This window comes from Zonotrichia albicollis, chromosome 21 (assembly GCF_047830755.1).
Source record: "Zonotrichia albicollis isolate bZonAlb1 chromosome 21, bZonAlb1.hap1, whole genome shotgun sequence".
Lineage (NCBI taxonomy): Eukaryota > Metazoa > Chordata > Aves > Passeriformes > Passerellidae > Zonotrichia > Zonotrichia albicollis.
In genome coordinates, this window is record NC_133839.1 from 12496669 (window position 1) to 12519085 (window position 22417).

The window sequence follows — 22417 nt, forward strand, 5'->3', positions numbered from 1 at the left end:
GCGTCAGACGCTGCGCCGTCAGCAGGGCCTGCCGGGAGTTGTAGTCTCGGGCTGATAGCCACCGGTCCGTTCCCCGCCACCGAGAGCTGCAGTCCCGCCAGGGAAATCAAACGGGTTCTTCGCTCCTGGGCGGGGAAGGACCTTAGACAGCATCGCCCCTCTCGAATGCGCTTTCTTTGTCATTCCAACTATTTTTTTTCACTCTGTTTTTCACCCCCTTTTTCACTCTCACCCTTTTCCTTTTTCACTGTATTTTTCTCTTTCATTCCCTTTTTTCTCTAACCTTTTCTTTCTCTCTTTTGCTCCTTTGCTACGTGTATTTCTAACTTTGTTTTGCTTTCTAGCCTTAGACTAAAAAATCAGCTGTAGACTATTTCATGCTACCTGGGAGTAAAAAACACCCCAAACTATAATGATTTAAAGAAAACTTCTTAGTCCCTGGGAGCCTGAAATTATCTACTGCTGCACCAGACATACAGCTTTTACTCCTTTTAATATATACTTTATCGGGCTCCAATTACTGCTCCAGCTGTCAGTAACGAATAGCAATATCCATTAACCGCATCATCAGTACTGCCATCTACATTACCAGTCAAATAATGACACAACTAAGAGGTAATTGCATCATGATTATGTAATTACATAAACCGGCAATCCATCACCTCAGCTACCAATCACCATCAAGCTCACCCCTCACAAAAACCTTGCCGCCGCTGTGTTGTTGTTTTGGGTTTCCTGTAACAATAAATCAACATGTAATGAAAATAGAGAAAGGTTATCGTCTTGTGTTAATATGCGTTTTGTATTGTATTGCTCTGTATAGCAGGGTCAGCACTCTCCTCCTTGCTGTGACACCTGGGCTGGCAGGGATGACACAGTGACCTCGGCCAACCGATGCTGCCTGTGCCACCACCTGGCACTGATGTGTTTGATGAAAATCCTTTTGCTGGGATTTTTCTCCTGAGAAGCCTCCGTACAAAAATGGAACCAATAACGATCTGCTGGCTGTGGAGTGTGGGCTGGAGATGGTTTAGCAACAGGGGCATCTTGGATTGGTCATCTGTGCATTGTTTCTGCTTGATGACCAGTCATGGTCCAGCTGTGTTGGGGATGTGAGCAGTCACAGGTTTTTATTATTCATTCCTTTCCAGCTTTCTGATGTCTCCTTGCTCTTTTAGTATAGTTCTAATATCTCATTTTCTTTCAATATAATAGAGATCATAAAATAATAAACCAGCCTTCTGAAAGGTGGAGTCAAGATTCTCATCTCTTCCCTTGTCCTGGGGACCCTCAAACACCACCACAATCACTGCCTTGATCTGGTCTGGGAAGCACCAAATAAAATAAAATAAAAAGCTTTAAAAATAGAAAAATTAGAAATTACAATTAAATTTAAAAAACCTTAAAATTTAAAAAATAAATCATTTAAAAATAAATGAAAAACAAAATAAAAACTGTAAAGCGCTGTCAAGTGAAGTGCCATAAAGTGCTGGAAAAATTCCATAAAAGGAAGTGCCGTAAAGTGCCAGAAAAATTCCATAAAAGGAAATGCCATAAAGGGCGACTGTCATAAAACTGCCATTTGGAAAGTCAGCAATCTCTGTTTTGATTTTATCTATTAGTGCTAGCCCCCCTCCCCCTCTTTTCACGGACTTGCTGTCAATGCTGTCCTTCCCCCAGCGCTGCCACTTTGCTGCAGGGCCGGAGCAGGGTAGAACAGCCACGGGCATGGGGACCCTGGGGGTATGCCTTGGGTCCCTTTTGCCCTCTTTCTTTCTCTTTCCTTCTCTCTCTTGGTCCACTTACCCGGCCAACGCTGCCATCCTGGACTCAGCACCCCGACAGTCTGGGAGCCTCCCTGGCAGTTCCACCACGGAGCCAGCCCTCTCCTGGCCAGCAAACCTGTGTCCTCTGCTGCCAGCACATTTCATCATCACGTGCTGTCGTCATAGGGCTTCCTTTCCCTTGGCCTCATCAGCCTCTGGCTCGTCTTGCGCTAGGACTCTCGGGTCCCTAAGGGGAAAGTGCCAAGCAGTTGCAACTTGTCTCTGGGTTATGCCATCTGTGTCTATGTTATGGTGTCCGTGTCTGTGTTATATAGTCTGTGTCCATTGTCTTCCACGTCATAGGCCTTTGTTACATCTCGATGCTTTATCGGCACTCTTCTGTGCCATATAGGCCGTGTTCTACTCACATTCCTTTCCGGATATCTCTTATTCCAGCATCTTTACATTTTTACTCTTTGAGACAGGAATGTCTCACAGGGACAAGATGTTCTCATCCATCTTCCTTCTCACTACCAGCTTCGGTAGTGCCTTTTTTCCATTTTCTTGGACTTCTAGAGGGAGCGTCTTGCACCCGTCTCACGTGACTGCATTAGTTCTATAGATTCCATCTTCTCAAAGGGTATAGGGCTCAAGAATTCATCTTCCAGAGAGTTATCTCCAGTCCTGGCTTGTGTTGTATGTACCTATATTGTGTGTACCTATATTGACCTATATTGTATGTACTCACATTGTATGTACCTATGCTGGCTTGTACTGTATGTACTTACATTGTATGTACCTATGTTGGCTTATACTGTGTGTACTTACACTGTATGTAAGCGTGTCGCCCTATATTATGTGTATTTACACTCTGTGTATACTGGCACTGTATGCATCAGCTTATATTGTGTGCACATACATTGTACCACTTATGGTTGGGGCTGCCCTGCCCTGGTACGTAGTCACAGTTAGGTAGAACAGTTATAGAAATTTTACTGTTCAACTGTCTTCTGTGGGATTTTGGGTAGAAAACTTATCAGTCCAGATTGGGGACAAGTCCCAGCTGTCAGATAGCCACTTGCTGACCCTTCCTGTCATCTCACAGGTCCCCGACGCTGCTGACTTCCCCAGGATCTGCCATTTATGTCAAGGAGCGGCAGCCAGAAGATGTGTCAAAGCACGTTCTTCAGTGTCTCAGGTAAGGGCCGCAGCGAGCGTGTAAGTGGAAAGAATATGTGAGCGTGTTTGAGAGCACATGGCAGTGTCTGTGTCTGCTCGTCTCTGCATGCGTGAGCACATGCTGACTGGATTTAACCTTGTGTATATGACTTTTGCTTTTCAGGTTTTGCAACTCATTGTTAAATTTAGAATAAAAAATACCCAGCTGCCTTCCCCACCCCGCGGCTGTTTCTTTTTCTTGGTCCTGGTCGGGTAAAAAAACAGAAAAATACCCCAAGATAGGCGAGAAAAGACCCAAAAAAACCCCAAGATGGGCAAGAAGAACCCAGGAAAAAACCCCGAAAAAACCCCAAGATGGGCAACAAAAAAACCCCACAAAAACCCAGGGAAAAAACCTCAAGATGGGCAAGAAAAAATCAAGAAAAAAATCACAACAATCCCAGGAAAAAACCTCTAGGTGGGCAAGCGCAAACGCAGAAAAAAACCCTAAAAACACCAAGATGGGCAAGAAAAAAAACAGAAAAAAAACCCCAGAAAAACCCCCAAGATGGGCAAAAAAAAAAAACCAGAAAAAAACCTCAAGATGGGCAAGAAAAATACCCAGAAAAAAACCCAAAGAGGGACAAGGAAAAAACCAACAAAAAAAGCAGGAAAATCACTGAAAAAAACCCCAAGATGGGCAAGAACAATCCCAGGAAAAAACCCCAAGATGAGCAAGAACAATCCCAGAAAAAAAACAGAAAAAACCAAGGAAAAAAAACCCAGGAAAAAAACCAGAAAGAAACCCCGCAAGATGGGCAAGAAAAATCCAGAAAAAAACCCAGAAAAAAACCTCAAAGAGAGGCAAGACAAAATCCCAGAAAAAAAAACCCCCAAGATGGGCAAGAAAAAATTAACAAAAAACCCAAAAAACTCACAGAAAAAAACCCCCAGACGGGCAAGAAATAAACCAGAAAACTCCCACAGAAAATACTGAGAAAAAACCCAAGATGAGGGGTAGAATAAACCCAGAAGAAACCCCCAAGATTGGCAAGAAAAAACCAGGGAAAATCCCAGGATGGGCAATAAAAACCTCCAGCAAAATCGGCCGTAAAGCGCGACTGTCGTAAAACTGCCGTAAAGCGCGACTGTCGTAAAATCGGCCGTAAAGCGCGACTGTCGTAAAATCGGCCGTAAAACGCGACTGTCGTAAAAGGTGCCGTAAAGCGCGACTGTCGTAAAATCGGCCGTAAAGCCCGACTGTCATAAAATCGGCCGTAAAGCGCGACTGTCGTAAAAGGTGCCGCAAAGCGCGACTGTCGTAAAAGGTGCCGCAAAGCGCGACTGTCGTAAAATCGGCCGTAAAGCGCGACTGTCGTAAAATCGGCCGTAAAGCGCGACTGTCGTAAAAGGTGCCGTAAAGCGCGACTGTCGTAAAACTGCCGTAAAGCGCGACTGTCGTAAAATCGGCCGTAAAGCGCGACTGTCGTAAAACTGCCGTAAAGCGCGACTGTCGTAAAAGGTGCCGTAAAACGCGACTGTCGTAAAAGGTGCCGTAAAGCGCGACTGTCGTAAAACTGCCGTAAAGCGCGACTGTCGTAAAATCGGCCGTAAAGAGCGACTGTCGTAAAAGGGGCCGTAAAGCGCGACTGTCGTAAAAGGTGCCGTAAAGCGCGACTGTCGTAAAATCGGCCGTAAAGCGCGACTGTCGTAAAAGGTGCCGTAAAGCGCGACTGTCGTAAAATCGGCCGCAAAGCGCGACTGTCGTAAAAATGCCGTAAAGCGCGACTGTCGTAAAAGGTGCCGTAAAGCGCGACTGTCGTAAAACTGCCGTAAAGCGCGACTGTCGTAAAATCGGCCGTAAAGCGCGACTGTCGTAAAATCGGCCGTAAAGCGCGACTGTCGTAAAAGGTGCCGTAAAGCGCGACTGTCGTAAAATCGGCCGTAAAGCGCGACTGTCGTAAAACTGCCGTAAAGCGCGACTGTCGTAAAATCGGCCGTAAAGCGCGACTGTCGTAAAATCGGCCGTAAAGCGCGACTGTCGTAAAAGGTGCCGTAAAGCGCGACTGTCGTAAAATCGGCCGTAAAGCGCGACTGTCGTAAAATCGGCCGCAAAGCGCGACTGTCGTAAAAGGTGCCGTAAAGCGCGACTGTCGTAAAATCGGCCGTAAAGCGCGACTGTCGTAAAATCGGCCGTAAAGCGCGACTGTCGTAAAAGGTGCCGTAAAGCGCGACTGTCGTAAAACTGCCGTAAAGCGCGACTGTCGTAAAAGGTGCCGTAAAGCGCGACTGTCGTAAAAGGTGCCGCAAAGCGCGAATGTCGTAAAATCGGCCGTAAAGCGCGACTGTCGTAAAATCGGCCGTAAAGCGCGACTGTCGTAAAAGGTGCCGTAAAGCGCGACTGTCGTAAAATCGGCCGTAAAGCGCGACTGTCGTAAAACTGCCGTAAAGCGCGACTGTCGTAAAAGGTGCCGTAAAGCGCGACTGTCGTAAAACTGCCGTAAAGCGCGACTGTCGTAAAATCGGCCGTAAAGCGCGACTGTCGTAAAAGGTGCCGTAAAGCGCGACTGTCGTAAAATCGGCCGTAAAGCGCGACTGTCGTAAAAGGTGCCGTAAAGCGCGACTGTCGTAAAATCGGCCGTAAAGCGCGACTGTCGTAAAATCCGCCGTCAAGCGCGACTGTCGTAAAACTGCCGTAAAGCGCGACTGTCGTAAAAGGTGCCGTAAAGCGCGACTGTCGTAAAATCGGCCGTAAAGCGCGACTGTCGTAAAAGGTGCCGTAAAGCGCGACTGTCGTAAAATCGGCCGTAAAGCGCGACTGTCGTAATAGGTGCCGTAAAGCGCGACTGTCGTAAAAGGTGCCGTAAAGCGCGACTGTCGTAAAATCGGCCGTAAAGCGCGACTGTCGTAAAACTGCCGTAAAGCGCGACTGTCGTAAAAGGTGCCGTAAAGCGCGACTGTCGTAAAAGGTGCCGTAAAGCGCAACTGTCGTAAAAGGGGCCGTAAAGCGCGACTGTCGTAAAAGGTGCCGTAAAGCGCGACTGTCGTAAAATCGGCCGTAAAGCGCGACTGTCGTAAAAGGTGCCGTAAAGCGCAACTGTCGTAAAAGGTGCCGTAAAGCGCGACTGTCGTAAAATCGGCCGTAAAGCGCGACTGTCGTAAAAATGCCGTAAAGCGCGACTGTAGTAAAATCGGCCGTAAAGCGCGACTGTCGTAAAAATGCCGTAAAGCGCGACTGTCGTAAAATCGGCCGTAAAGCGCGACTGTCGTAAAATCGGCCGTAAAGCGCGACTGTCGTAAAAGGTGCCGTAAAGCGCGACTGTCGTAAAACTGCCGTAAAGCGCGACTGTCGTAAAAGGTGCCGTAAAGCGCGACTGTCGTAAAACTGCCGTAAAGCGCGACTGTCGTAAAACTGCCGTAAAGCGCGACTGTCGTAAAAGGTGCCGTAAAGCGCGACTGTCGTAAAATCGGCCGTAAAGCGCGACTGTCGTAAAATCGGCCGTAAAGCGCGACTGTCGTAAAACTGCCGTAAAGCGCGACTGTCGTAAAATCGGCCGTAAAGCGCGACTGTCGTAAAATCGGCCGTAAAGCGCGACTGTCGTAAAATCGGCCGTAAAGCGCGACTGTCGTAAAATCGGCCGTCAAGCGCGACTGTCGTAAAAGGTGCCGTAAAGCGCGACTGTCGTAAAATCGGCCGTCAAGCGCGACTGTCGTAAAAGGTGCCGTAAAGCGCGACTGTCGTAAAATCGGCCGTCAAGCGCGACTGTCGTAAAAGGTGCCGTAAAGCGCGAGTGTCGTAAAAGGTGCCGTAAAGCGCGACTGTCGTAAAATCGGCCGTAAAGCGCGACTGTCGTAAAAGGTGCCGTAAAGCGCGAGTGTCGTAAAAGGTGCCGTAAAGCGCGACTGTCGTAAAATCGGCCGTAAAGCGCGACTGTCGTAAAACTGCCGTAAAGCGCGACTGTCGTAAAACTGCCGTAAAGCGCGACTGTCGTAAAAGGTGCCGTAAAACGCGACTGTCGTAAAAGGTGCCGTAAAGCGCGACTGTCGTAAAATCGGCCGTAAAGCGCGACTGTCGTAAAATCGGCCGTAAAACGCGACTGTCGTAAAAGGTGCCGTAAAGCGCGACTGTCGTAAAATCGGCCGTAAAGCCCGACTGTCATAAAATCGGCCGTAAAGCGCGACTGTCGTAAAATCGGCCGTAAAGCGCGACTGTCGTAAAATCGGCCGTAAAGCGCGACTGTCGTAAAAGGTGCCGTAAAGCGCGACTGTCGTAAAACTGCCGTAAAGCGCGACTGTCGTAAAACTGCCGTAAAGCGCGACTGTCGTAAAATCGGCCGTAAAGCGCGACTGTCGTAAAACTGCCGTAAAGCGCGACTGTCGTAAAATCGGCCGTAAAGCGCGACTGTCGTAAAATCGGCCGTAAAGCGCGACTGTCGTAAAAGGTGCCGTAAAGCGCGACTGTCGTAAAATCGGCCGTAAAGCCCGACTGTCGTAAAAGGTGCCGTAAAGCGCGACTGTCGTAAAACTGCCGTAAAGCGCGACTGTCGTAAAACTGCCGTAAAGCGCGACTGTCGTAAAAGGTGCCGTAAAGCGCGACTGTCGTAAAATCGGCCGTAAAGCGCGACTGTCGTAAAATCGGCCGTAAAGCGCGACTGTCGTAAAACTGCCGTAAAGCGCGACTGTCGTAAAAGGTGCCGTAAAGCGCGACTGTCGTAAAACTGCCGTAAAGCGCGACTGTCGTAAAATCGGCCGTAAAGCGCGACTGTCGTAAAATCGGCCGTCAAGCGCGACTGTCGTAAAAGGTGCCGTAAAGCGCGACTGTCGTAAAATCGGCCGTAAAGCGCGACTGTCGTAAAATCCGCCGTAAAGCGCGACTGTCGTAAAATCGGCCGTAAAGAGCGACTGTCGTAAAATCGGCCGCAAAGCGCGACTGTCGTAAAAATGCCGTAAAGCGCGACTGTCGTAAAAGGTGCCGTAAAGCGCGACTGTCGTAAAACTGCCGTAAAGCGCGACTCTCGTAAAATCGGCCGTAAAGCGCGACTGTCGTAAAATCGGCCGCAAAGCGCGACTGTCGTAAAAGGTGCCGTAAAGCGCGACTGTCGTAAAATCGGCCGTAAAGCGCGACTGTCGTAAAACTGCCGTAAAGCGCGACTGTCGTAAAATCGGCCGTAAAGCGCGACTGTCGTAAAATCGGCCGTAAAGCGCGACTGTCGTAAAAGGTGCCGTAAAGCGCGACTGTCGTAAAATCGGCCGTAAAGCGCGACTGTCGTAAAATCGGCCGCAAAGCGCGACTGTCTTAAAAGGTGCCGTAAAGCGCGACTGTCGTAAAATCGGCCGTAAAGCGCGACTGTCGTAAAAGGTGCCGTAAAGCGCGACTGTCGTAAAAGGTGCCGCAAAGCGCAAATGTCGTAAAATCGGCCGTAAAGCGCGACTGTCGTAAAATCGGCCGTAAAGCGCGACTGTCGTAAAAGGTGCCGTAAAGCGCGACTGTCGTAAAATCGGCCGTAAAGCGCGACTGTCGTAAAAGGTGCCGTAAAGCGCGACTGTCGTAAAAGGTGCCGCAAAGCGCAAATGTCGTAAAATCGGCCGTAAAGCGCGACTGTCGTAAAATCGGCCGTAAAGCGCGACTGTCGTAAAAGGTGCCGTAAAGCGCGACTGTCGTAAAATCGGCCGTAAAGCGCGACTGTCGTAAAATCGGCCGTAAAGCGCGACTGTCGTAAAACTGCCGTAAAGCGCGACTGTCGTAAAAGGTGCCGTAAAGCGCGACTGTCGTAAAACTGCCGTAAAGCGCGACTGTCGTAAAATCCGCCGTAAAGCGCGACTGTCGTAAAATCGGCCGTAAAGCGCGACTGTCGTAAAATCGGCCGTAAAGCGCGACTGTCGTAAAAGGTGCCGTAAAGCGCGACTGTCGTAAAAGGTGCCGTAAAGCGCGACTGTCGTAAAATCGGCCGTAAAGCGCGACTGTCGTAAAATCCGCCGTAAAGCGCGACTGTCGTAAAATCGGCCGTAAAGCGCGACTGTCGTAAAAGGTGCCGTAAAGCGCGACTGTCGTAAAATCCGCCGTAAAGCGCGACTGTCGTAAAATCGGCCGTAAAGCGCGACTGTCGTAAAATCGGCCGTAAAGCGCGACTGTCGTAAAACTGCCGTAAAGCGCGACTGTCGTAAAAGGTGCCGTAAAGCGCGACTGTCGTAAAACTGCCGTAAAGCGCGACTGTCGTAAAATCCGCCGTAAAGCGCGACTGTCGTAAAATCGGCCGTAAAGCGCGACTGTCGTAAAATCGGCCGTAAAGCGCGACTGTCGTAAAAGGTGCCGTAAAGCGCGACTGTCGTAAAATCGGCCGTAAAGCGCGACTGTCGTAAAATCGGCCGTAAAGCGCGACTGTCGTAAAATCCGCCGTAAAGCGCGACTGTCGTAAAATCGGCCGTAAAGCGCGACTGTCGTAAAAGGTGCCGTAAAGCGCGACTGTCGTAAAATCCGCCGTAAAGCGCGACTGTTGAAAAAGGTGCCGTAAAGCGCGACTGTCGTAAAATCGGCCGTAAAGCGCGACTGTCGTAAAAGGTGCCGTAAAGCGCGACTGTCGTAAAATCGGCCGTAAAGCGCGACTGTCGTAAAAGGTGCCGTAAAGCGCGACTGTCGTAAAAGGTGCCGTAAAGCGCGACTGTCGTAAAAGGTGCCGTAAAGCGCGACTGTCGTAAAACTGCCGTAAAGCGCGACTGTCGTAAAATCGGCCGTAAAGCGCGACTGTCGTAAAATCGGCCGTAAAGCGCGACTGTCGTAAAAGGTGCCGTAAAGCGCGACTGTCGTAAAATCGGCCGTAAAGCGCGACTGTCGTAAAATCGGCCGTAAAGCGCGACTGTCGTAAAAGGTGCCGTAAAGCGCGACTGTCGTAAAAGGTGCCGTAAAGCGCGACTGTCGTAAAATCGGCCGTAAAGCGCGACTGTCGTAAAAGGTGCCGTAAAGCGCGAGTGTCGTAAAAGGTGCCGTAAAGCGCGACTGTCGTAAAATCGGCCGTAAAGCGCGACTGTCGTAAAACTGCCGTAAAGCGCGACTGTCGTAAAAGGTGCCGTAAAGCGCGACTGTCGTAAAAGGTGCCGTAAAGCGCGACTGTCGTAAAAGGTGCCGTAAAGCGCGACTGTCGTAAAATCCGCCGTAAAGCGCGACTGTTGAAAAAGGTGCCGTAAAGCGCGACTGTCGTAAAATCGGCCGTAAAGCGCGACTGTCGTAAAAGGTGCCGTAAAGCGCGACTGTCGTAAAATCGGCCGTAAAGCGCGACTGTCGTAAAAGGTGCCGTAAAGCGCGACTGTCGTAAAATCGGCCGTAAAGCGCGACTGTCGTAAAACTGCCGTAAAGCGCGACTGTCGTAAAAGGTGCCGTAAAGCGCGACTGTCGTAAAAGGTGCCGTAAAGCGCGACTGTCGTAAAATCGGCCGTAAAGCGCGACTGTCGTAAAAGGTGCCGTAAAGCGCGAGTGTCGTAAAAGGTGCCGTAAAGCGCGACTGTCGTAAAATCGGCCGTAAAGCGCGACTGTCGTAAAACTGCCGTAAAGCGCGACTGTCGTAAAATCGGCCGTAAAGCGCGACTGTCGTAAAAGGTGCCGTAAAGCGCGAGTGTCGTAAAAGGTGCCGTAAAGCGCGACTGTCGTAAAATCGGCCGTAAAGCGCGACTGTCGTAAAAGGTGCCGTAAAGCGCGACTGTCGTAAAAGGTGCCGTAAAGCGCGACTGTCGTAAAACTGCCGTAAAGCGCGACTGTCGTAAAATCGGCCGTAAAGCGCGACTGTCGTAAAAGGTGCCGTAAAGCGCGACTGTCGTAAAATCGGCCGTAAAGCGCGACTGTCGTAAAACTGCCGTAAAGCGCGACTGTCGTAAAATCGGCCGTAAAGCGCGACTGTCGTAAAATCGGCCGTAAAGCGCGACTGTCGTAAAAGGTGCCGTAAAGCGCGAGTGTCGTAAAAGGTGCCGTAAAGCGCGACTGTCGTAAAATCGGCCGTAAAGCGCGACTGTCGTAAAATCGGCCGTAAAGCGCGACTGTCGTAAAATCCGCCGTAAAGCGCGACTGTCGTAAAACTGCCGTAAAGCGCGACTGTCGTAAAAGGTGCCGTAAAGCGCGACTGTCGTAAAATCGGCCGTAAAGCGCGACTGTCGTAAAACTGCCGTAAAGCGCGACTGTCGTAAAAGGTGCCGTAAAGCGCGACTGTCGTAAAAAATGCCGTAAAGCGCGACTGTCGTAAAATCGGCCGTAAAGCGCGACTGTCGTAAAATCGGCCGTAAAGCGCGACTGTCGTAAAACTGCCGTAAAGCGCGACTGTCGTAAAATCGGCCGTAAAGCGCGACTGTCGTAAAATCGGCCGTAAAGCGCGACTGTCGTAAAAGGTGCCGTAAAGCGCGACTGTCGTAAAACTGCCGTAAAGCGCGACTGTTGAAAAAGGTGCCGTAAAGCGCGACTGTCGTAAAATCGGCCGTAAAGCGCGACTGTCGTAAAACTGCCGTAAAGCGCGACTGTCGTAAAATCGGCCGTAAAGCGCGACTGTCGTAAAAGGTGCCGTAAAGCGCGACTGTCGTAAAACTGCCGTAAAGCGCGACTGTCGTAAAACTGCCGTAAAGCGCGACTGTCGTAAAAGGTGTCGTAAAGCGCGACTGTCGTAAAATCGGCCGTAAAGCGCGACTGTCGTAAAATCGGCCGTAAAGCGCGACTGTCGTAAAATCGGCCGTAAAGCGCGACTGCCGTAAAATCGGCCGTAAAGCGCGAGTGTCGTAAAAGGTGCCGTAAAGCGCGACTGTCGTAAAAGGTGCCGTAAAGCGCGACTGTCGTAAAATCGGCCGTAAAGCGCGACTGTCGTAAAACTGCCGTAAAGCGCGACTGTCGAAAAAGGTGCCGTAAAGCGCGACTGTCGTAAAAACGGCCGTAAAGCGCGACTGTCGTAAAAGGTGCCGCAAAGCGCGACTGTCGTAAAATCGGCCGTAAAGCGCGACTGTCGTAAAATCGGCCGTAAAGCGCGAGTGTCGTAAAAGGTGCCGTAAAGCGCGACTGTCGTAAAAGGTGCCGTAAAGCGCGACTGTCGTAAAAGGTGCCGTAAAGCGCGACTGTCGTAAAATCGGCCGTAAAGCGCGACTGTCGTAAAAGGTGCCGTAAAGCGCGACTGTCGTAAAACTGCCGTAAAGCGCGACTGTCGTAAAAGGTGTCGTAAAGCGCGACTGTCGTAAAAGGTGCCGTAAAGCGCGACTGTCGTAAAATCGGCCGTAAAGCGCGACTGTCGTAAAACTGCCGTAAAGCGCGACTGTCGTAAAATCGGCCGTAAAGCGCGACTGTCGTAAAATCGGCCGTAAAGCGCGACTGTCGTAAAATCGGCCGTAAAGCGCGACTGTCGTAAAAGGTGCCGTAAAGCGCGACTGTCGTAAAATCGGCCGTAAAGCGCGACTGTCGTAAAATCCGCCGTAAAGCGCGACTGTCGTAAAATCGGCCGTAAAGCGCGACTGTCGTAAAAGGTGCCGCAAAGCGCGACTGTCGTAAAAGGTGCCGTAAAGCGCGACTGTCGTAAAATCGGCCGTAAAGCGCGACTGTCGTAAAAGGTGCCGTAAAGCGCGACTGTCGTAAAAGGGGCCGTAAAGCGCGACTGTCGTAAAAGGTGCCGTAAAGCGCGACTGTCGTAAAATCGGCCGTAAAGCGCGACTGTCGTAAAACTGCCGTAAAGCGCGACTGTCGTAAAATCCGCCGTAAAGCGCGACTGTCGTAAAAGGTGCCGTAAAGCGCGACTGTCGTAAAATCGGCAGTAAAGCGCGACTGTCGTAAAAGGTGCCGTAAAGCGCGACTGTCGTAAAATCGGCCGTAAAGCGCGACTGTCGTAAAATCCGCCGTAAAGCGCGACTGTCGTAAAACTGCCGTAAAGCGCGACTGTCGTAAAATCGGCCGTAAAGCGCGACTGTCGTAAAAGGTGCCGTAAAGCGCGACTGTCGTAAAATCGGCCGTAAAGCGCGACTGTCGTAAAATCCGCCGTAAAGCGCGACTGTCGTAAAATCGGCCGTAAAGCGCGACTGTCGTAAAAGGTGCCGTAAAGCGCGACTGTCGTAAAAGGGGCCGTAAAGCGAGACTGTCGTAAAATCGGCCGTAAAGCGCGACTGTCGTAAAATCCGCCGTAAAGCGCGACTGTCGTAAAATCGGCCGTAAAGCGCGACTGTCGTAAAAGGTGCCGTAAAGCGCGACTGTCGTAAAATCGGCCGTAAAGCGCGACTGTCGTAAAATCGGCCGTAAAGCGCGACTGTCGTAAAAGGTGCCGTAAAGCGCGACTGTCGTAAAACTGCCGTAAAGCGCGACTGTTGAAAAAGGTGCCGTAAAGCGCGACTGTCGTAAAATCGGCCGTAAAGCGCGACTGTCGTAAAAGGTGCCGTAAAGCGCGACTGTCGTAAAAGGGGCCGTAAAGCGAGACTGTCGTAAAATCGGCCGTAAAGCGCGACTGTCGTAAAATCCGCCGTAATGCGCGACTGTCGTAAAATCGGCCGTAAAGCGCGACTGTCGTAAAAGGTGCCGTAAAGCGCGACTGTCGTAAAATCGGCCGTAAAGCGCGACTGTCGTAAAATCCGCCGTAAAGCGCGACTGTCGTAAAAGGTGCCGTAAAGCGCGACTGTCGTAAAACTGCCGTAAAGCGCGACTGTCGTAAAAGGTGCCGTAAAGCGCGACTGTCGTAAAATCGGCCGTAACGCGCGACTGTCGTAAAACTGCCGTAAAGCGCGACTGTCGTAAAAGGTGCCGTAAAGCGCGACTGTCGTAAAACTGCCGTAAAGCGCGACTGTCGTAAAAGGTGCCGTAAAGCGCGACTGTCGTAAAAGGTGCCGTAAAGCGCGACTGTCGTAAAACTGCCGTAAAGCGCGACTGTCGTAAAATCGGCCGTAAAGCGCGACTGTCGTAAAATCGGCCGTCAAGCGCGACTGTCGTAAAAGGTGCCGTAAAGCGCGACTGTCGTAAAAGGTGCCGTAAAGCGCGACTGTCGTAAAACTGCCGTAAAGCGCGACTGTCGTAAAATCGGCCGTAAAGCGCGACTGTCGTAAAATCCGCCGTAAAGCGCGACTGTCGTAAAATCGGCCGTAAAGCGCGACTGTCGTAAAACTGCCGTAAAGCGCGACTGTCGTAAAAGGTGCCGTAAAGCGCGACTGTCGTAAAAGGTGCCGTAAAGCGCGACTGTCGTAAAATCGGCCGTAAAGCGCGACTGTCGTAAAAGGTGCCGTAAAGCGCGAGTGTCGTAAAAGGTGCCGTAAAGCGCGACTGTCGTAAAACTGCCGTAAAGCGCGACTGTCGTAAAATCGGCCGTAAAGCGCGACTGTCGTAAAAGGTGCCGTAAAGCGCGACTGTCGTAAAAGGTGCCGTAAAGCGCGACTGTCGTAAAACTGCCGTAAAGCGCGACTGTCGTAAAATCGGCCGTAAAGCGCGACTGTCGTAAAATCGGCCGTAAAGCGCGACTGTCGTAAAAGGTGCCGTAAAACGCGCCTTTCGTAAAAGGTGCCGTAAAGCGCGACTGTCGTAAAACTGACGTAAAGCGCGACTGTCGTAAAAGGCGCCATGTTGCCGGAATCCACGTGTCGGCATGGACGCCGCCATCTTGCCGGAAACCACGTGTCGACATGGGCGCCGCCATCTTGCCCAAAACCACGTGCACGCCTGGGCACCCCCATCTTGCCGGAAACCACGTGTCGGCATGGGCGCCGCCATTTTGCCGGAAACCACGTGTCGGCACGCGCGCCGCCATCTTGGATTAGGGTTAGTTATAATCGGTAATTTTAACACTTAGGGTTAATTTTAAAGCTCTTTTAGGATTATTTAAGGATTTTTTTAAAGGTTCGTGGGGGATTTTTACGGGTGTTTTAGGGGCTTTTTAAAAGTACGGCATTTTGAGTGTATTTGGAGGCTCTTTTTAGGGTTCTGTGGGGTGTTTAAGATACATTTTCTCTCTCTCTTTCTAACTTTGTTTTCCTTTCTAGCTTTAGTTTAAAAAGCAGCAGTAGAAACTTTCAGGCTCCCTGAGACAAAAGGAAAAAAATAAAAAATTGAAAAATACAAAACAAACTCTTTACTCCCCGGGAGCCTGAAATTTTCTACTGCTGCACCGTACATATAGTTTTTATTCTTTTTACTATATACGCTAGATAGGAACCCCACCCTCTCCTAATCAGGACTCCCAGCGGACACCAATCAAGCCTAATCAGTCTCGCCTACCACTAGACACCACCCCTATACCCAGGCACCCACCCCGTCACCAAGCCCCGCCCCTAGGTCCCACCCCCCAAACCGCAGCACTGCCCTTAGCCAAGCCCGCGCCGACCTGGCCCTAGCCGCCCCGAGGCACCGCCACCCGTCGGCCACCCCCGACACCACCCCTCCCCTGGGCGCCGCGGCCCCCGGGCGCCGCCCCAACCCTACCCGAGCCCCCGCCCCCGGGCACCGCCCCCGGCACCGCCCCCCGTCGCCGTGCCCCCGCCCCCCGTCGCCGTGCCCCCGCCCCCGGGCAGCGACACTTCGTCGCCGGGCCGCGGCGGCCAGAGGCCGCCCCGACGCCTTAGATGCCCCTCCCCGCGACGCCGCTGGCCTCACGCGAACCGGAATTTCATTCCGGCCCCCGGGGACCCGCGGAGAGCGCAAAAATCCCGGCAAAAATCGAGAAAAATGATCCGGTCATGGGGGCCGCCATCTTCCCGGAAACCACGTGTCGGCATGGGCGCCGCCATCTTGCCAGAAACCACGTGTCGGCAGGGGCGCCGCCATCTTGCCGGAAACCACGTGTTGGCATGGGCGCCGCCATCTTGCCGGAATCCACGTGTCGGCATGGGCGCCGCCATCTTGACCGAATCCATGTGTCGGCATGGGCGCCGCCATCTTGCCGGAATCCACGTGTCGGCATGGGCGCCTCCATCTTGCCGGAAACCACGTGTCTTCATCAGCGCCGCCATCTATCCGAGCCCAGAGTCTACCCCGACGCCTTAGATGCCCCTCCCCGCGAAGCCGCCGGCCTCACGCGAACCGGAATATCATTCCGGCTCCCGGGGACCCGCGGAGAGCGCAAAAATCCCGGCAAAAATCGAGAAAAAAGATCCGGTCATGGGGGCCGCCATCTTCCCGGAAACCACGTGTCGGCATGGGCGCCGCCATCTTGCCGTAAAACCACGTGTCGGCATGGGCGCCGCCATCTTGCCGGAAACCACGTGTCGGCATGGGCGCCGCCATCTTGCCGGAAACCACGTGTCGGTATGGGCGCCGCCATCTTGCCGGAAACCACGTGTCGGCATGGGCGCCGCCATCTTGACCGAATCCACGTGTCGGCATGGGCGCCGCCATCTTGTCGGAATCCACGTGTCGGCATGGGCGCCTCCATCTTGCCGGAAACCACGTGTCTTCATCAGCGCCGCCATCTATCCGAGCCCAGAGTCTACCCCGACGCCTTAGATGCCCCTCCCCGCGACGCCGCCGGCCTCACGCGAACCGGAATATCATTCCGGCCCCCGGGGACCCGCGGAAAGCGCAAAAATCCCGGCAAAAATCGAGAAAAAAGATCCGGTCATGGGGGCCGCCATCTTGCCGGAAACCACGTGTCGGCACGGGCGCCGCCATCTTGCCGGAATCCACGTGTCGGCATGGGCGCCGCCATCTTGCCGGAATCCACGTGTCGGCATGGGCGCCGCCATCTTGCCGGAACCACGTGTCGGTATGGGCGCCGCCATCTTGACCGAATCCACGTGTCGGCAGGGGCGCCGCCATCTTGCCGGAAACTACGTGTCTTCATCAGCGCCGCCATCTATCCGAGCCCAGAGGCTTCCCCGACGCCTTAGATGCCCCTCCCCGCGACGCCGCCGGCCTCACGCGAACCGGAATATCATTCCGGCCCCCGGGGACCCGCGCAAAGCGCAAAAATCCCGGCAAAAATCGAGAAAAAAGATCCGGTCATGGGGGCCGCCATCTTCCCGGAAACCACGTGTCGGCACGGGCGCCGCCATCTTGCCGGAATCCACGTGTCGGTATGGGCGCCGCCATCTTGCCGGAACCACGTGTCGGCATGGGCGCCTCCATCTTGCCGGAAACCACGTGTCTTCATCAGCGCCGCCATCTATCCGAGCCCAGAGTCTACCCCGACGCCTTAGATGCCCCTCCCCGCGACGCCGCCGGCCTCACGCGAACCGGAATATCATTCCGGCCCCCGGGGACCCGCGGAATGCGCAAACATCCCGGCAAAAATCGAGAAAAAAGATCCGGTCATGGGGGCCGCCATCTTGCCGGAAACCACGTGTCGGCACGGGCGCCGCCATCTTGCCGGAATCCACGTGTCGGCATGGGCGCCGCCATCTTGCCGGAATCCACGTGTCGGTATGGGCGCTGCCATCTTGCCGGAAACCACGTGTCGGTATGGGCGCCGCCATCTTGACCGAATCCATGTGTCGGTATGGGCGCCGCCATCTTGCCGGAATTCACGTGTCGGCATGGGCGCCTCCATCTTGCCGGAAACCACGTGTCTTCATCAGCGCCGCCATCTATCCGAGCCCAGAGGCTACCCCGACGCCTTAGATGCCCCTTCCCGCGACGCCGCCGGCCTCACGCGAACCGGAATATCATTCCGGCTCCCGGGGACCCGCGGAGAGCGCAAAAATCCCGGCAAAAATCGAGAAAAAAGATCCGGTCATGGGGGCCGCCATCTTCCCGGAAACCACGTGTCGGCATGGGCGCCGCCATCTTGCCGGAATCCACGTGTCGGCATGGGCGCCGCCATCTTGCCGGAATCCACGTGTCGGTATGGGCGCCGCCATCTTGCCGGAACCACGTGTCGGTATGGGCGCCGCCATTTTGCCGGAAACTACGTGTCGGCACGGTCGCCGCCATCTTGGATTAGGGTTAGTTATAATCGGTAATTTTAACAATTAGGGTTAATTTTAAAGCTCTTTTAGGATTATTTAAGGATTTTTTAAAGGTTCTTGGGGGATTTTTACGGGTGTTTTAGGGGCTTTTTAAAAGTACGGCATTTTGAGTGTATTCGGAGGCTCTTTTTAGGGTTCTGTGGGGTGTTTAAGATACATTTTCTCTCTCTCTTTCTAACTTTGTTTTCCTTTCTAGCTTTAGTTTAAAAAAGCAGCAGTAGAAAAGTTATTTACGGTTAGGTTTATTTGAGTTTTTATTAGGGTTCAATGGTGTGGGATGTTTGTTCTGTTAGTAATAGAAATAGGTTTTGTTTTGATGTGCTGCGATGGGATGAGCGTGTGCTGCGTACCGGTGCTGACAAAGGTACAGTATTTTTATGGCTCTGATGTGTCGGGTTAATGAATTTATATGGTCTAATATGTCGATGAAAATAAAAATAAATATACATTTAAAAATAAATATAAAATTATAGTGGTAAACAGAAATATAGAAATCAAATAGATAAATACATAAAACTATAATATATTGTATATTATTGTAACATAACATATAAATTATAGTCTATTATATATATAAACAAAGATATATAACTATAGAATGTAAATATAAAAACAGTAAAATATATTGGAGATTTTTTTTTTTTTTTTAGGTTATAGGCTGGGTTTTATAATAAATGTGGTGGTGGGCTTTGCTGCAGCTGGAATTGTATCTATTTCAGGAAGCGTCATATAGTATATCCTGCAATTTAATAGATCCCCTGCTATGTTAGTTGTAGTGGAAGAAGCTGAATGAAACCAGGACACTGAACTTTGGTGCACCAAACCCCTGCCAATAACAGGTTTTCAAATAACAAACCCACAGTTTACAACAATGGTAAAATCCCAGCCTACAAAAATACCAAACTCCCAGCCAAAAAAAAATACTAAAAACTTGGCCTACAAAAATATCGAACAAACCAGCCTATAAAAAACTGCATTTCAAAATACCAGAACAACCTAGTTTCAAAATAATAGGAAACCCAATTTCAAGGTACACAGGAGCTGAGGGCTGCGGGGCAGAGGGACCGGTTGAGGGGTAAAGGGAGAGGCCTTGAGGGCTGGACAGTCCAGTGGAGATCAGGGGTACAGGATACAGCTGTACCACCCCCTCACCCCAGCCCTAACCTCAGCCTAACCAGCTCCCCTAAAAACAGCCTTTTCCCCCAACAGCAGCACAACACAGCAACCCTAACAGCGAGACCAGAGAGCAACCCTCACACACCAGGACAATGACAGAACCCTCAGAAAACAACAGAACAACTGCGGCTAGAGAGCAACAGGTAGAGTTTGGAGACTGAGCACGTCTTTTTGAGTTTTTTTCTCAGGACTTTTAAAGGTATTTAGGGGATTTTGGAAGGGACTTCTCTGGGACTTTTTAGGGTATTGTTGGGGCTTTTTCAAAGCCATTCTGTGATTCCCTAGAATATTTTGAAGATTATGGTCAGGGTCAGAGGAAACACCCTCTGAAAAGGCAGAGTTTTAGGACTGCAGTGGAATGCTTTAGAAAGGGGTCAGCGGTGGCACAGCAGGTCAGGTCCCACACTGCCAGTCCAAAGGTTGTAAGTTTTAGACCCAGCTAAGTTGTTGTGGTCAGGGTTAGATGCTCTCAGCTTTGGTCTGGGAGAATTTCTGCACAGAAAAACTCACCCCCTGAGTTTGCTGATGCCAGTTTGCAGGAGGTCCTTGGCACTGCCAGAGCAGCCCGAGTTCTCGGTGGGGGCAGCTTTGCTCCTGGAGAAATCCTGTGCTGGCCCTCTTCCCTGTAAAACCAAACTCACCCCTGCTGCATGTCGACGTCCATCCGCAGGAGGCACGTGGCACTCCGAGGGCAGCAAGAGTTCTTGGTGTTGGCAGCTGCGGACTGCGAGAAATTGTTCTCTGCAGTTTTGGAGGCCGAATTGCAGTTTCTGCCATGGGCACACAGAGAGGAAAGGCTGTTAATTTCCTTAGAAAGGAAAGCCTGGCACCCCATGGTTTAAGGGGCAGACAAAGGGCTGTATAGGGGAAAGAGCTCCTCACAGGACCTTTCTTCACCTCAGCCCCCACTCCAAGGTCTAGCAGGCCCCCGTGTGACAAGCTGCTTTCAGAGGGTTGCCCGGGCACACCTGCACAGGGAGCTGCTAGGCCAGAGGGACTAACGGGGACGGTCGGAGCATCCAGCACGGACTAGGAAACAGCCAGACCCACCTGGGCACTGAGCATCACTTTGAGAAAACGCCAAGGGAAGAGCCCTTTTGGCCAAGGGCCAGCAACTGAGCAGGCCAGGCAGCAAGTGGGGTTCCAGGAGAGGGCTTTCAACTTTCCCCTTTGACAGTGTCAGTCCCTCTCCAAAGCCCCCAGACCCTCCAGAGCACTCCCAGAAAGGAGAGGGGTTATTAGGAGAAAAAGAGTTTATAAAAAAGGGAAAAAGCTTCATTTTCCATTAGTTTTTGTGTTCAAACTGGTAGGGACTTGGATTCCCCTGCAATTTTAATGGTCTCAGTTGAAATAATCCCTGCCTTTTCTATGCTGTTAGGGGTGTTAATTGACAGGGAGTCCTCATTCTCTATTATTTGGCAGTTTAAAAAGAAGGGGAAAATCTTGACAATGTTTCTTATGGGTTTGAATTAAGGGTAGCCACCCCTTTTTGTTGTCCTGAGGCCCAAATTGAGGGAGAAGGCCAGCTAATCCTCCATCCTAAGGGTTTGAACTGAGGGAAAAATCCTTCTTTTTTCATCACTGGAGAGATTTAAAGTGTGGAAAGCCCCTCTTTTCCCAATATTTAAGGAGAGCAAATTAAAGGGCAGAAACTATTTATTTGCCATTGTATTAGCTTCAGTAGAGGTAACTGCCCCATTTCCTCTTTTTAAGGAGTTCACTGGAAGGAAGCTCTGCCTTTTTCAGCATCTTAAGGGTTTAAAACTACATTTCAGGGCACTTCTTTCTATGCTGTAGGACCAAGTATCTCAGAGAAGGATGAGCCTCACATGCCCTTAACCCTTACACTGCCTGGGAGGCTTTTATTTTTCTTATTTTTCCTTATAATGTAGATAGCCTAAATTAGAGGTCCCAAGGAGACTTAGACTATTCATACCATTAGTATTCTTCTCCACCCAGCTTAGTCACATGGGAAATACTACTTAGTAGCCACTAAGGAATAATTACGTAAGTTAACAGCAAATTACCCAATCTATCTAGTTATGCTGCCTAAACAGAAAGTTTTATTTCTTACCAGTTTGCTGCCCTTTTGCTCCAAGCAGTTTTACAAAAAAGAAAGCAATGTTATTTTTCTGAAGAGCTTTCTTCTATAACAAGCACTTTACTCCCCTTGAATTTGAGTCAGAGAGGCCAAACAGCTGCAGCTGCTCTGAGGGCTATTATACTCGGTGGGATTTGCCCCCTCCCTTTTCGTGGGTGCCATGGGGATGAGAGGCGGGCACAATCAGGGGTATATTAACCCCAGCCTTGGCTGTGGGGCTTCATTCCCTCTCTGGGATGTGCTGGGGTAAGAGCTCTCCTCTCATTTCAGAGAAGAGGCTCTTTCAGCTCATCTCAACTTCTTTCCAGCAGGTGTTTCTGGGCATCTAAAGCATAGAGGCTTTGAAGATTCTGTGAAGTAAACAGCATGGAATACAGGGAGTATTTAGACTCATGATTTTGGCTTTTGTGTTTAGGGGTGGTAAAGTGCATTTGTAATTTCTGGCTTTGTTCTTGTTTTGTATTTTTTTTAGGAGGAGCGCAGCATCCAGAGATTCCTGGTTGTGTCAAGTACAACACTTTTTTCAGCATCATGTCACAAGAGGGATCTGCCCAGTGTCAAGGATGATGTCTGAGATTGAGGCATCAGGTGAGTTGAGGATTGTGATTAGGAGAGGGAATGTGAGCAGGCATACAGTTAGGAATTATTGTGGGTGGGGGGAGGTTTGAAGGTAGCAGGGTGAAAAAGGATGTTTATTTGAGGACCCCCCCTAAGGCTTCTCAGAAGTCTAGCAGAGGTATTCCCATGTCCTACAGCACACAAGGTTATCTACTGCAATCATAGGAATGCTATCCAACTTTGCCTTTCTCTAACCCAGGTGCCACTGCTAATAAAGGCCACAGCCTTGGAATCAGGGTGAAGCTGGAGCCTAAAGCAGCCAGGCACACTCAGGAGAGGGCAAGTAGCTGACTTGCTGGGATTTCTGTCTCTCTGTCTTCTCTATCTCGCTCTCTTCTTTTTCTCTCTGTTTTTTTCTCTGTCTTCTTTTCTCTCTGTTTCCCTCTGTCTTTTTTTCCCCTGTCTCTTCCTCTTCTTTTCACTCTTTTTCCTTCTCTCTATTTTTTTCAGCCTTTACTTCTCTCTCTCTTTTCTCTCTCTCTCTCTCTCTCTTTTCTCTCTCTCTCTCTCTTTTCTCTCTCTCTCTCTCTCTCTAACTTTGTTTTCCTTTCTAGCTTTAGTTTAAAAAAGCAGCAGTAGAAACTTTCAGGCTCCCGGGGAGTAAAGGAAAAAAATAAAAAATTTAAAAATACAAAACAAACCCTTTATTCCCCGGGAGCCTGAAATTTTCTACTGCTGCACCGGACATATAGTTTTTATTCTTTTTACTATA